We start from the raw sequence: 13,121 nt of genomic DNA, 5'->3' as shown, positions 1-13,121 counted from the left end.
TTTCTCCTGCATAAATCAAATTGGGTCATTCACAAGAATAAAAACTTAACAAGTACATCAGTCTCCCTCAACTCATTGAATTCCTTCTTAAAAAAAATCATCAAATAAATAGTAATGAACTTGAGGGGTTCCAGTCTTTTTTTTTTTTTTTTTTTTTTTTTTTTTTTTTTTGTGATGTCATTGCTTGCATATGTGTGTTGGGGTGCATGAGGTGCATGGTTTCAACCCCCATACCCTAGCCTCGGGCTCACTCCCCCACACTTGAGATGAACATTGTCCTCAATGTTCGTAGTGTTAGGGAGTCACACTTGCTAGAGCAAACTGAAGAAAAGAAAATGATGAACTGAGTCCTTAAAGAATTGGAATTTTGAGAAAAAGATCTTTATTTTACTAACTAATATTCTATAAAGATAAATGACAAAAAGATTCCTTAACTTGTTCATGAGCAAGCATAAGAGATTATTGGTTATCTAGATAAACAGTGGATGGAGGGGGTACAGTACTGCCCATTAAATATGGTTTCAGGCGCTGACCATTTACTTTAAACGTGCCCTGAACTGGGTGGGTGAGTTCTATAGCCCCATGGGGAAAAACCTGTGAAATGGTAAAGGGTCCAGACCACCTGGATCTCAGCTTACCTGGAAACAAGCGGAGACGGGAATTATATAACAATACCTGTTGGCCTACATAAAAGTCCCGTCTCAGCAAGTTCTTATCATGCCAGTTTTTTATTCTTTCTTTATAAACTTTGGCATTCTCATAGGTGGTAAGTCTGAATTCATCCAATTCATTCAATTGCAACCGCCTTTTAGCCCCTGTGGCCTGAATGTCAAAATTTAAGAATTTAAGAGCCCAATAGGCCTTGTGTTCCAATTCAACTGGTAAATGGCATGCTTTACCAAAGACCAATCTGTAGGGGGACATGCCAATAGGTGTCTTAAATGCAGTTCTGTATGCCCATAATGCATCATCTAATTTGATGGACCAATCTTTTCTGGTGGATGCTACGGTCTTTTCCAGAATTCTTTTGAGTTCCCTGTTAGCCAACTCCACTTGGCCACTGGTTTGAGGGTGATAAGGGGTAGCTAATTTATGTGTAATTCCATATTTCTGCATTAACCTCTCAAATTGGCTATTGCAGAAGTGAGTTCCCCTATCACTAATTATAGCTCGCGGAGTGCCAAATCGGGAGAATAGCTTCTTTAGGAAGTGTACTACCCTTCTTGAGTCATTTGTGGGTAAAGCCATGGCTTCTACCCATTTGGATACATAGTCAACTGCAACGAGGATGTACTTATTCCCAAAAGAATTCGGGAAAGGTCCCATGAAATCTATACCCCAAACATCAAAGATTTCACAGATTAAAATATTGGAAAGGGGCATTTCATTCCGTCGGGAAATGTTTCCCGATCTTTGGCATTTGTCACATGTGGACACATACCGATGGGCATCTTTGAAGAGTGTGGGCCAATAAAAACCTGATTGCAAAACCTTGGCTGCCGTGCGACTAGCTCCAAAATGACCTCCTGCTTCTTTATCATGGCAAAATTGGAGTACCGACTCCATCTCCTCCTCGGGGACACATCTCCTTATGATCTGATCTGCACACAATTTATACAAAAAGGGTTCCTCCCACAGATAGTATTTTACATCAGAAAAGAATTTCTTTTTCTGTTGATATGAAAGGTTAGGAGGAAGGACTTGTGCAGCTAGATAATTAGCAAAATCAGCATACCAAGGATATGAGTATTTATGTATTGAGTACAACTGCTCATCCGGAAATTCTTCTCGAATGTTGCTGGTTATCTCCTCTTTTGAGCTTACCGTGTCCAACCGGGAGAGATGGTCAGCAGCCAGGTTTGCAGCACCCTTCAGGTCTCTAATCTCAATGTCAAACTCTTGCAATAAAAGGATCCACCTGATCAGTCTTGATTTTGAGTTTTGCTTGGTAAGCAAGTGCCTTAATGCCGAGTGATCTGTGTGGACAACAACCTTGGATAATATCAGATATGAACGAAACTTATCAAGTGCAAATATTACTGCTAACAGCTCCTTTTCTGTGGTGGTGTAATTGAGTTGGGGTCCAGTCAAGGTTCTGCTAGCATAGTAAATTGGCTGAAAATGTTTGTTCATTCTTTGTCCTAAAACAGTTCCTATAGAAAAATCACTTGCATCACACATCAATTCAAATGGGAGGGTCCAATCTGGTGCTATCATGATAGGTGCATGGATCAATTTGTCTTTCAAGATGTTGAAAGCATGAAGACATTCAGTTGAAAATTCAAAAGGCACTTCTTTCTGAAGCAAGGTAGATAATGGCTTGGAAATTTTTGAGAAATCTTTAATAAACCTTCTATAGAATCCGACATGTCCTAAGAAACTTCTCAAAGAACGAATAGATGTTGGGGTTGGTAATTTTTCAATTGCCTCCACCTTGTCCTTGTCGACTTCTATACCTCTTTGAGAGATCTTGTGTCCAAGCACTATGCCTTCTTGCACCATAAAATGACATTTCTCCCAATTCAACACAAGATGTGTTTCTTTACATCTAGTAAGCACCTGTTCCAGATTATTCAAACATGCATCAAATGAAGAGCCAAAAACTGAAAAATCATCCATGAAGATCTCAATAAATTTTTCAACCATATCAGAAAATATAGACATCATACATCGCTGAAAGGTTGCTGGGGCATTGCATAACCCAAAGGGCATCCTTCGGTATGCAAAGGTTCCATATGGGCAAGTAAAAGTGGTCTTTTCTTGATCTTCTGGTGCAATTGGTATCTGGTTATACCCTGAATATCCATCCAAGAAACAATAATACTCATGCCCGGCTAGCCTCTCCAACATTTGATCCATAAATGGGAGAGGGAAATGGTCCTTCCGGGTGGCTTCATTTAATTTTCTATAGTCAATACACACACGCCATCCGGTAATGGTTCTAGTAGGGATGAGTTCATTTTTCTCATTTGGAACAACAGTCGTACCCCCTTTTTTGGGCACAACTTGCACAGGGCTTACCCAAGAACTATCAGAAATAGGATAAATGATCCCAGCATCTAACAACTTAATTATTTCAGCCTTTACCACTTCTTTCATGTTGGGATTCAGGCGCCTTTGGGGCTGAACGGAAGGCTTGCTGTCCTCTTCCATCAAAATTCTGTGAGTGCAGATTGATGGATTAATGCCTTTGATATCTTCTACCTTCCAAGCTATAGCATTTTTGTGTTCCCGCAGCACTCTTAATAATTTTTCTCTTTGTAAGGGATTCAGTGCTGCGGAAATTATCACGGGGAGATCTGATGGTTCCTCAAGGAAAGCATACTCTAAATGGGATGGTAATTGCTTCAGTTCAAGGGTGGGGGGTTCTTGGGGTGATGGCTTACCTGATGGTCCGGGCAATTTGCCTAAGTTCTCTAATTTAAGAAACCCCTTTCCCTTGAATTGAGGCTTATCATTCAGGTATGCTATCATGAGGTTTATTTTTTCATTTTCTGTTTCTTCAAGTTCTCCCTGCTGGAGGCAGAGTTCAAGAGGATCAGTTATTCTACTTACCTGGAAGCATTCATCAATTGTCAATTTAATGGCATCAATCATAAAACAAGAATCATCACTAGAGGGTGCATGTTTCATAGCATCAGACATTTTAAAAATTATCTCCTCATCTTGTATCCTAAGGCTGAGTTGTCCTTGTTGGACATCAATCATTGCTTTCCCGGTAGCCAGGAAAGGTCTCCCTAGGATAAGCGGGACCTCCACATCTTCTTGCATGTCTAACACAATGAAATCAACTGGAAAAATGAATTTGTCAACTTTAACTAACACATCTTCTATGATCCCCCTAGGATGTCTAATGGATCTATCAGCCAATTGTAATGCCACTCTAGTGGGTTGGGGTTCATTCAACCCCAATTTCTTGAAGATAGAATATGGCATTAAATTGATGCTAGCTCCCAGGTCACATAAAGCTTTTTCAATTTTTAAACTGCCAATGGTACAAGGAATAGTGAAACTCCCTGGATCTTTGAGTTTCTGAGGCAGCTTGTTCAGAAGGATAGCAGAACATTCCTCATTTAATGCAACTGTAGCCACATCTCCTAGTTTCCTTTTGTTTGCCAATAATTCCTTCAAAAACCTTGCATAGTGTGGCATCTGGGCTAAAGCATCAGCAAAAGGAATATTAATATGTAAACTTTTAAATATTTCAAGAAACTTACCAAATTCCTTCTCCAATTTTTGTTGCTTCAGCCTGTTAGGGAATGGAACTTGTGGTTGTTGGTGCATCCCTTGTTGTGCTTCTGGTTGTTCCGTCTTCTGTTGTCTGGTTCCAAGGCTTGTTTCTGCCTTGGGTTCAGCCCAATTCTTCTTTTCTACCTCAGGCAACTCTTTTCCACTTCTTAAGGTAATAGCTTGCACCTGCTCTCGTGGATTCACTTCAGTGTTGCTTGGAAGAGTTCCCGGCAGTCTGGAAGAGATTAATTGTGCCAATTGCCCCACTTGGTTTTCCAGGTTTTTGATTGAGGCTTCCTGGTTCTGGAACCTAGTTTCTACACCTGCTATAAATTTTGTCATCAGTTCCTCCAAATTGGATTTCGGTTCAGGCTGATGATAAGTCTGGTGGAACGGCTTGGAAATATGCTGATTTGGCCAGGACTGGTTTGAATGTCCCCTCCATCCTGGATGAAAAGTATGGTGACTCTGGTAACCCTGCTGTCTTGACGAATTGCTGACATAGTCAACTTGTTCAGTAGATGGTCTGAACTGATTGCCAACTTGGCAGTCTGTACTGATGTGGCCTCCCCCACACAATTCACAATTAAGAGGCTGCACATGCATGGCAGCTATCTGCATTTCATCTATTTTTTTACTGAGTGCTCCTATTTGTGCAGCTAGTGCTGTATAAGTGTCAACATTATGCAAGCCTTGCCGCTTCCTAGTTTGAGTCCTTTCCGAATGCCATTGATAATTGTTGGCTGCCATTTCCTCAATAAGTGCATGGGCAACCTCAGGAGTTTTATTATTTATGGATCCTCCGGCTGCAGCATCTAATATGGTCTTATTTGAGTCAGTAAGACCATTATAGAAAGTCTGCACTTGCAGCCAAATGGGGAGGCCATGGTGAGGAACTCTCCTTAACAGCTCCTTGTATCGTTCCCATGACTCATACAAAGATTCCCCCTCTTGCTGGAAAAAAGTAGTGATGTCATTCCTCATTTTAGCAGTTTTAGAAGGGGGAAAATATTTAGAGAGAAAACGGCTGGCCATTTCGTCCCATGTGGCTATAGATCCTGCCGGTAATGAGTTCAACCAAGCTTTGGCTTTATCCTTCAAAGAAAATGGGAATAACCTCAGCCGGATGGCATCATCACTTACCCCATTGTGTTTGAAGGTGTCACAGATTTCCAAGAAGTTAGCAATATGGGCATTCGGATCCTCATGGGCCATACCACAAAACTGAACCGTATTTTGTATCATTTGGATTATGGCCGGTTTAATTTCGAAGTTATTGACAGCAATAGTTGGCCTGATAATGCTGGAGACAGTCCCGGTGAGGGTAGGCTTGGCATAATCCATCATAGTTCTTTGTTCAGCCATTTCTTGTGCTTCTTGTCTGACTTGCTTAGCAGCTCTCAAACAGACACGGAGAGTCCGTTCAATCTCTGGGTCGTAAAGGATCTCTTCCAGTTCAGGTCTGCTTGTCATAAACTGTTAAAGTCAAAGCAATAAAAATGCCAATATTCACAAAAGAAAATAAATAACTAATCCTATCACACTGAAAATGTAAAGTGAAGTATTGGAATACAAAACCTACATCCTATCATGAATAAATGAAGCCGATTATACTAAAAGCAGATTTAAACCAATCATCTTATTCAAGGTTCCTTTATCTACATCCATCGATTGCAACATCTGAATTCAGACCCAATTTAGATCTGAGTTCAGATCTACAAGTCTTTGGTACTGTTAGTCTAGAGAAATTAATAAATAATAATTCAGATCTGAGCTGGATATCTCATACACACTCATTGGTATACACTACAATATACATCCATTAAGGTTGGAATCAATTCTGTGATGCTTTAGGGCTGAAATCAGATCTGATCTAAAAAAAAAAATTTAAAAGGATCTGAAATAAACTAAAACCAGTCCTGAGTTAGGCTTGGGTTAAAAACTCTACAATTGAAGCTCAAACCTGTATAGCTGATGCATATCAAACACTTGCTAAGACCTGAAAATTGGGTCTGCAATGTTTGGTATTGCAAGCTATTCGGCCCATACAACTTTTGTAGAAATCTGAAATCAGGTCTGCTAACTGTTGCACTATAGCAGCCCTGCTACAGATCTGAATGCTAAAAGAAATACTTGGAAAGTGCTAATTTTTCTTAAATATCTGAGGCATAACAATTATTCAATCCAAACATACACCTCCTTAGCTAATGTAGCTCGGTTACAAGTGGGTAAAGCCAAGAATTCAGTCCACCCAGAATTAATAGTATGCTCTGTATCAGTTCAGTCCTCACATCATATCAACTGCATTTCAGATTTGAATTTCTCTCATTCCTTGCTATCCATTCACCCTTGAGGCAGGTTGGATGTATCCTAGGGTGGATTGGGGTAGTGATGGCACCCAATTCACCTCAAACTTGCATCGGTTCAGATCTGAGTTCAGAGGAATTCAGATCTGAACTGAGCAGATCTGTAACAGCAGAATTCAGATCTGAACTCAAGTCTGAGTTTGGATCTGAATTCTCAATTGCCTTACCTTCAGTTATTGCTACCAAATTGTTTTTGGGGAATAGCAGAAGTGCCCTAGGGTGAATTGGGGTGGTGATGACACCCAATTCCCCTCAAAATTTCATCAGTTCAGGTCTGAGTTCAGAGGAACTCAGATCTGAACTGTTGCAGATCTGCAATAGCAGAATTCAGATCTGAACTCAGATCTGAGTTCTGATCCGAATTCTCAATTGCTCCTCTGGTTGTTCAAAAGATCTCCCCCTTTTTTCTTTCATTTGTGTTTTTTTTTTTTTTTTTGTTTTTGTAACGAAAGAAAAGAATAATAAAATCTGAAACACAAGCAACTCTTTTCGGCTGAGGGCTGCAGATCTGAAATCTACTGATCTGAGTGCCGAATGCAACTCAGATCTGCAACACTCATGTTTATGTGAATTTTTTTTCTTTTTCTTTATTCTTTTTGAAAGGAACAACACCAAGATTGAATAGAAATCAAATATGCCTTTATTAAAATGAAACTGAAACCAGAAAAAGAGAGTAATCTACTTAAGAAAGAAGAAACATAACTACATGAGTACAGCAGTTGCAGTCCAAGCTGAAATGAAAAAGTTAGCAAATTAACCCAACTATGAATGCAATGCTGAATGAGATCAGATTAAGAATGCTCAATGTTTCCTAATATTGCTTCTCTAAATCCCCGGCAACGGCGCCAAAAACTTGATGTGTGGCTCATTGTGACACTAGCAAGTGCACTAGCCGTTCAAGTAATAAAGTAGTGAGTGAAGTATCGTTCCCACGAGGATTTAGGAAACAATTACCAATACTAAATTGAACATTTCTTATCTGATCAACAAATAAATCAAAACTCTAATGAAAGCTAAGAAATCCTAAATTAAAATCTATCTAAATCATTGGTCCAATTGCCTTCAATTCAGGTTAGAAGAGTAAACAGTAAATGTCAATCTCAGAATTCAACAATCAATTTGGATCATTCGAATGAATCATGATTGAGCCTTGGTTTGGTGAAACCCCAAGGTCATGAACAGCATCTCTCAAGTGCATGTTCATCCTATGCATGAGTGACGGTTCTTCTATCTCTAGCAAGAATCTAATCCTCATGCATGCATTTCTTCAAACACTTCTAAGGCATCAATTCAAATCTGAATTGATCACCAACTGAATTGTGCAAGTTATCTCTAACCTTGCACTCAATTCAGTTCTTGAATAGTAGATCTGAATTCCTAGAGTCTCTCTCAAGCACTCTAGGAATTCCAAGCTGTAGATTAATTCGCCCAATCTGAAAATTGCAGATCTGAATTCTCTTTCAAGCAATTCAGATCTTGCAATCTCAGATCTGAGAATTCGGATCTGAGTTTTGAAGGTTAGTTGGCCGAATTAATCTACAATCACACCCTTATTCAAGAAACTTCAAATACAATGCATGACCATTTGAATGAATCAAAAAGAATTAGATTGCTGAACTGAAATTTTACAAGCTGAAATACATCAAGGAATAATGGAAACAAGGAGAAAGAAGAAAGAACATATAACTAAGAAATTGAATTCAAATCATAAGAGAATGAAACTACAAATGATTTATTACAGAAGATCTTTGAATCACAAACTCTCAATTCGAACTCACCTTCTTCTTCTAGCTTGCTTGTCTTGAACTTCCTTCAGCCCTTCTTCTTCTTCTTCCTTGCGCCTAGCCTTCTTCTCTTCTCTTCTCTCAAGGTGGCCGAACCTCTAAGAGTGGGAGAGCTTTCCTCTCAAGCAATTGAACAACTTTCTCCCCTCCTAGAGGCCTCCTTATATAGTTTTTCAAGGGGGCTCTTGCCCCTTCTTGAAGCCTCTAGAATGGGGAGTATTACACCCCTCATGAACCTTTTAGAGTGCTCCCACCTTCTCTTCAAGAAACTCCTAGAAGTTGCCGCCCCTAGCTCCCTTTGGGGTGCTATTTGGGCTACAACTTAGCTTGCTTTTGAGCTCATGTGGGCTACACTCTAGGCTGTTATATTGGGCTAAAAATGGGCCTTCCTTGCTGGGCCGAATTCTCCTCATAGCTAGGCTTCTTCCCTTGGATTTTCCAAAGAGTTTCACTTGCTCTTCTTGGGCCGAATGAAATTCTCTTGCTCTCATGGCTGGGCCGGGCTGAACTTGATAAATTTTTGGGTTTTCTTTTCTTGCTTTTGCCTTCTTTTTGTTGATTTGGCTCCCCCTAAAATATTTCTTGCAATCAAGCTAAAATACGGCAAAAATTTAATTAAACCATTATAAAATTTCATGCAAAAAAACTCATAAAATATAGATAAATTGTAAGTTCATCATTTGGCCAAGTAAGTAGCCATAGTGGGGTCACGGGCTTCATATTCACCGGTGACTTGGTTGACTACAAGCTGTGAGTCGCTGCATACAATGATGTGCTTTGCCATTAGTTCCCTTGTTAGGTTTAACCCGGTGACCAATCCTTCATAATCTGCTTCATTGTTTGATGTCGTGAATCCGAACCAGAGTGTGTATTCTAGCTTCCCCTCGCTTGGGCCATACAGAATCAGTGCTGCACCGCTTCCTTGCTGGTTGGATGAGCCGTCAACGTGGAGAATCTAGGGCTCCTCATCAAGGTCGAACCTACTCTGACAGGGACCGGTGCCGCACTGGTTGAAACTTTTGTCATGTGTTCGAGCTCGACCAACTCGGGAGTTGCGGTACTGAATGTGCATTCTGCCACAAAATCGACCAAGGCTTTTTGATTGTCGTTCGAGGTTCATACCAGATATCGTACTCGCTTAATTCGATAAACCACTTCGTCAGTTTGCTAGATACCTAGGGTTTGAGCATAATCTGTCTCAAAGGCTTGTTGGTGAGGACGATGGTAGTGTGGGCTAGGAAGTATGGGCGGAGCTTGCGAGATGCTATGATTAGCGCATACGCTAATTTCTCAATCTCGGGGTACCTAGTTTCTGCATCGTACAAAAATTTACTAACATAGTAGATGAGTCGTTGGACACGATCTACTTCTTTGATTAGTACCTAGCTGACCACCTCGTCACTCGCGGAGAGGTACAACTTTAATACATCCCCTTCCTCGGGTCGAATCAGAACTGGGGTGGTACCTAGGTATCTTTTCAGGTCGTCTAACATTCTACAGTCCATTCAAAGTCCTTACTCTTTTTCATGGCTTGGAAAAAGGGTAGGCAGCGATCTGCCGACTTGGACATAAAGTAGCTATTCGACCAGTCATCCTCTGAACCTCTTTTCTTTTGTGGGGTGGTCTCATATCTAGGATGGCCTTTATTTTTTCTAGATTGGCTTCTATGCCACACCGGTTGACTATATATCCTAGGAATTTACCCGAGATAACTCCAAAGAAACACTTGTTTGGATTTAATCTCATGTTGTATTTTCATAACATTTCAAAAACACTTTGTAATTATTCAACAAAAATTTTGAAAATTGGGTCTTCATGACCATGTCATCAACACAACATTCAATTTTATTGCCAATTAATGGCTCAATTTATGAGTTCGAATTTTGGAGTCTATTCCGGGCATTTCTGCCATAGACCAAGCAAAAAATCTAAGTTTTTGAATAAGAAACTTAGTAGCTGGGAGCGGAGCGGCTCGTTGATCGAAGCACCGATCTAGAGAGTCTTTGTTGGGTTATCGGTTGAGACCGAGATGTGGACTGTCTCCTCTGTTGGGGTAGCTCGCTCGTCGGCATATTCCGCTGGTCACTCGAGCTCGACAACAGCCACTAGCTTTGCTTTCCCCTTGAGAGCAGCTACGTAGCACTTGCGTGATTCGAACTGGTCACCCCGCACAAATCCTACTCCATAGTCCATTCGGAACTTCATTGCTAGATAGTAGGTGGATACTATTGCATGTAAGACGTGCGTAATGGGTCGACCTACTATGGCCTTATAGGGAGAGGGAGTCACAACCATCAGAAATGTGTGATCGAACCTCGCAATATTTGGCCACGTGTCAGCCTCTATGAGTACCATGACTCGTCCGAGAGGTCTGACCTCCTCGCCGCTAAATCCTACCAGGGAGTGTCTATGGTAGGGTCCCATGAAGCAGGTAATTTACGAGTGGGTTTATCCAGCTTGGTTCTGCTTGTGCTACGGGAGCGATCTCTTCTGCCCCCCGAGAATGCTAGGCTGAGGTAAGTTATCTATATACATGGTCTGCATGGTGTTACTGCTTGTGTTGGCTAATCGATACAAGGCATCCGCCTCAGAGTTCTCGGACCTCAAAATCTGACTGATGAAGTAAGAAACAAAGCCGCGTAGGATCTCTCTAAATTTGGCCAAGTAAGTAGCCATAGTGGGGTCACGGGTTTCATATTCACCGGTGACTTGGTTGACTACAAGCTGTGAGTCGCTGCATACAATGATGTGCTTTGCTATTATTTCCCTTGTTAGGTTTAACCCGGTGACCAATCATTCCTACTCTGCTTCATTGTTTGATGTCGTGAATCCGAACCAGAGTGTGTATTCTAGCTTCACCTCGCTTGGGCCATACAAAATCAGTGCTGCACCGCTTCCTTGCTGGTTGGATGAGCCGTCAACGTGGAGAATCTAGGGCTCCTCATCCCAGGTCGAACCTACTCTGACAGGGACCGGTGCCGCACTGGTTGAAACTTTTGTCATGTGTTCGAGCTCGGCCAACTCGGGAGTTGCGGTACTGAATGTGCATTCGGCCACAAAATCGACCAAGGCTTTTTGATTGTCGTTCGAGGTTCATACCAGATATCGTACTCGCTTAATTCGATAAACCACTTCGTCAGTTTGCTAGATACCTAGGGTTTGAGCATAATCTGTCTCAAAGGCTTGTTGGTGAGGACGATGGTAGTGCGGGCTAGGAAGTATGGGCGGAGCTTGCGAGATGCTATGATTAGCGCATACGCTAATTTCTCAATCTCCGGGTACCTAGTTTCTGCGTCCTACAAAAATTTACTAACATAGTAGATGGGTCGTTGGACACGATCTACTTCTTTGATTAGTACCTAGCTGACCACCTCGTCACTCGCGGAGAGGTACAACTTTAATACATCCCCTTCCTCGGGTCGAATCAGAACTGGGGTGGTACCTAGGTATCTTTTCAGGTCGTCTAACATTCTACAGTCCATTCAAAGTCCTTACTCTTTTTCATGGCTTGGAAAAAGGGTAGGCAGCGATCTGCCGACTTGGACATAAAGAAGCTATTCGACCAGTCATCCTCTGAACCTCTTTTATTTTGTGGGGTGGTCTCATATCTAGGATGGCCTTTATTTATTCTAGATTGGCTTCTATGCCACACCGGTTGACTATATATCCTAGGAATTTACCCGAGATAACTCCAAAGAAACACTTGTTTGGATTTCATCTCATGTTGTATTTTCATAACATTTGAAAAACACTTTGTAATTATTCAACAAAAATTTTGAAAATTGGGTCTTCATGACCATGTCATCAACACAACATTCAATTTTATTGCCAATTAATGGCTCAATTTATGAGTTAGAATTTTGGAGTCTATTCCGGGCATTTCTGCCATAGACCAAGCAAAAAATCTAAGTTTTTGAGTAAGAAACTTAGTAGCTGGGAGCGGAGCGGCTCGTTGATCGAAGCACCGATCTGGAGAGTCTTTGTTGGGTTATCGGTTGAGACCGAGATGTGGACTGTCTCCTCTGTTGGGGTAGCTCGCTCGTTGGCATATTCCGCTGGTCACTCGAGCTCGACAACAGCCACTAGCTTTGCTTTCCCCTTGAGAGCAGCTACGTAGCACTTGCGTGATTCGAACTGGTCACCCCGCACAAATCCTACTCCATAGTCCATTCGGAAATTCATCGCTAGATAGTAGGTGGATACTATTGCATGTAAGACGTGCGTAATGGGTCGACCTACTATGGCCTTATAGGGAGAGGGAGTCACAACCATCAGAAATGTGTGATCAAACCTCGCGATATTTGGCCACGTGTCGGCCTCTATGAGTACCATGACTCGTCCGAGAGGTCTGACCTCCTTGTCACTAAATCCTACCAGGGGAGTGTCTATGGTAGGGTCCCATGAAGCAGGTAATTTACGAGTGGGTTGATCCAGCTTGGTTCTGCTTGTGCTACGGGAGCGATCTCTTCTGCCCCCCGAGAATGCTAGGCTGAGGTAGGTTATCTATATACATGGTCTGCATGGTGTTACTGCTTGTGTTGGCTAATCGATACAAGGCATCGGCCTCAGAGTTCTCGGACCTCAGAATCTGTCTGATGAAGTAAGAAACAAAGCCGCGTAGGATCTCTCTAACTTTGGCCAAGTAAGCAGCCATAGTGGGGTCACGGGTTTCATATTCACCGGTGACTTGGTTGACTACAAGCTGTGAGTCGCTGCATACAATGATGTGCTTTGCCTTTAT

General features: G+C 41.6%; 1 non-coding gene across 1 annotated transcript; it reads left to right on the top strand.

Moving 5' to 3' along the window:
* The first annotated feature begins 5,110 nt into the window (after window positions 1-5,110).
* Window positions 5,111-5,217, top strand: LOC148852631 (small nucleolar RNA R71). The gene has a single exon (XR_016100155.1). It is a non-coding gene; the product is annotated as a small nucleolar RNA R71 (small nucleolar RNA).
* The last annotated feature ends 7,904 nt before the right edge of the window (window positions 5,218-13,121 follow it).

The sequence above is a fragment of the Nelumbo lutea genome, chromosome 5 (assembly GCF_056320005.1).
Source record: "Nelumbo lutea isolate HS-2025 chromosome 5, American lotus-T2T, whole genome shotgun sequence".
Taxonomy (NCBI): domain Eukaryota; kingdom Viridiplantae; phylum Streptophyta; class Magnoliopsida; order Proteales; family Nelumbonaceae; genus Nelumbo; species Nelumbo lutea.
This window is presented reverse-complemented; position numbering and strand designations above follow the sequence as displayed.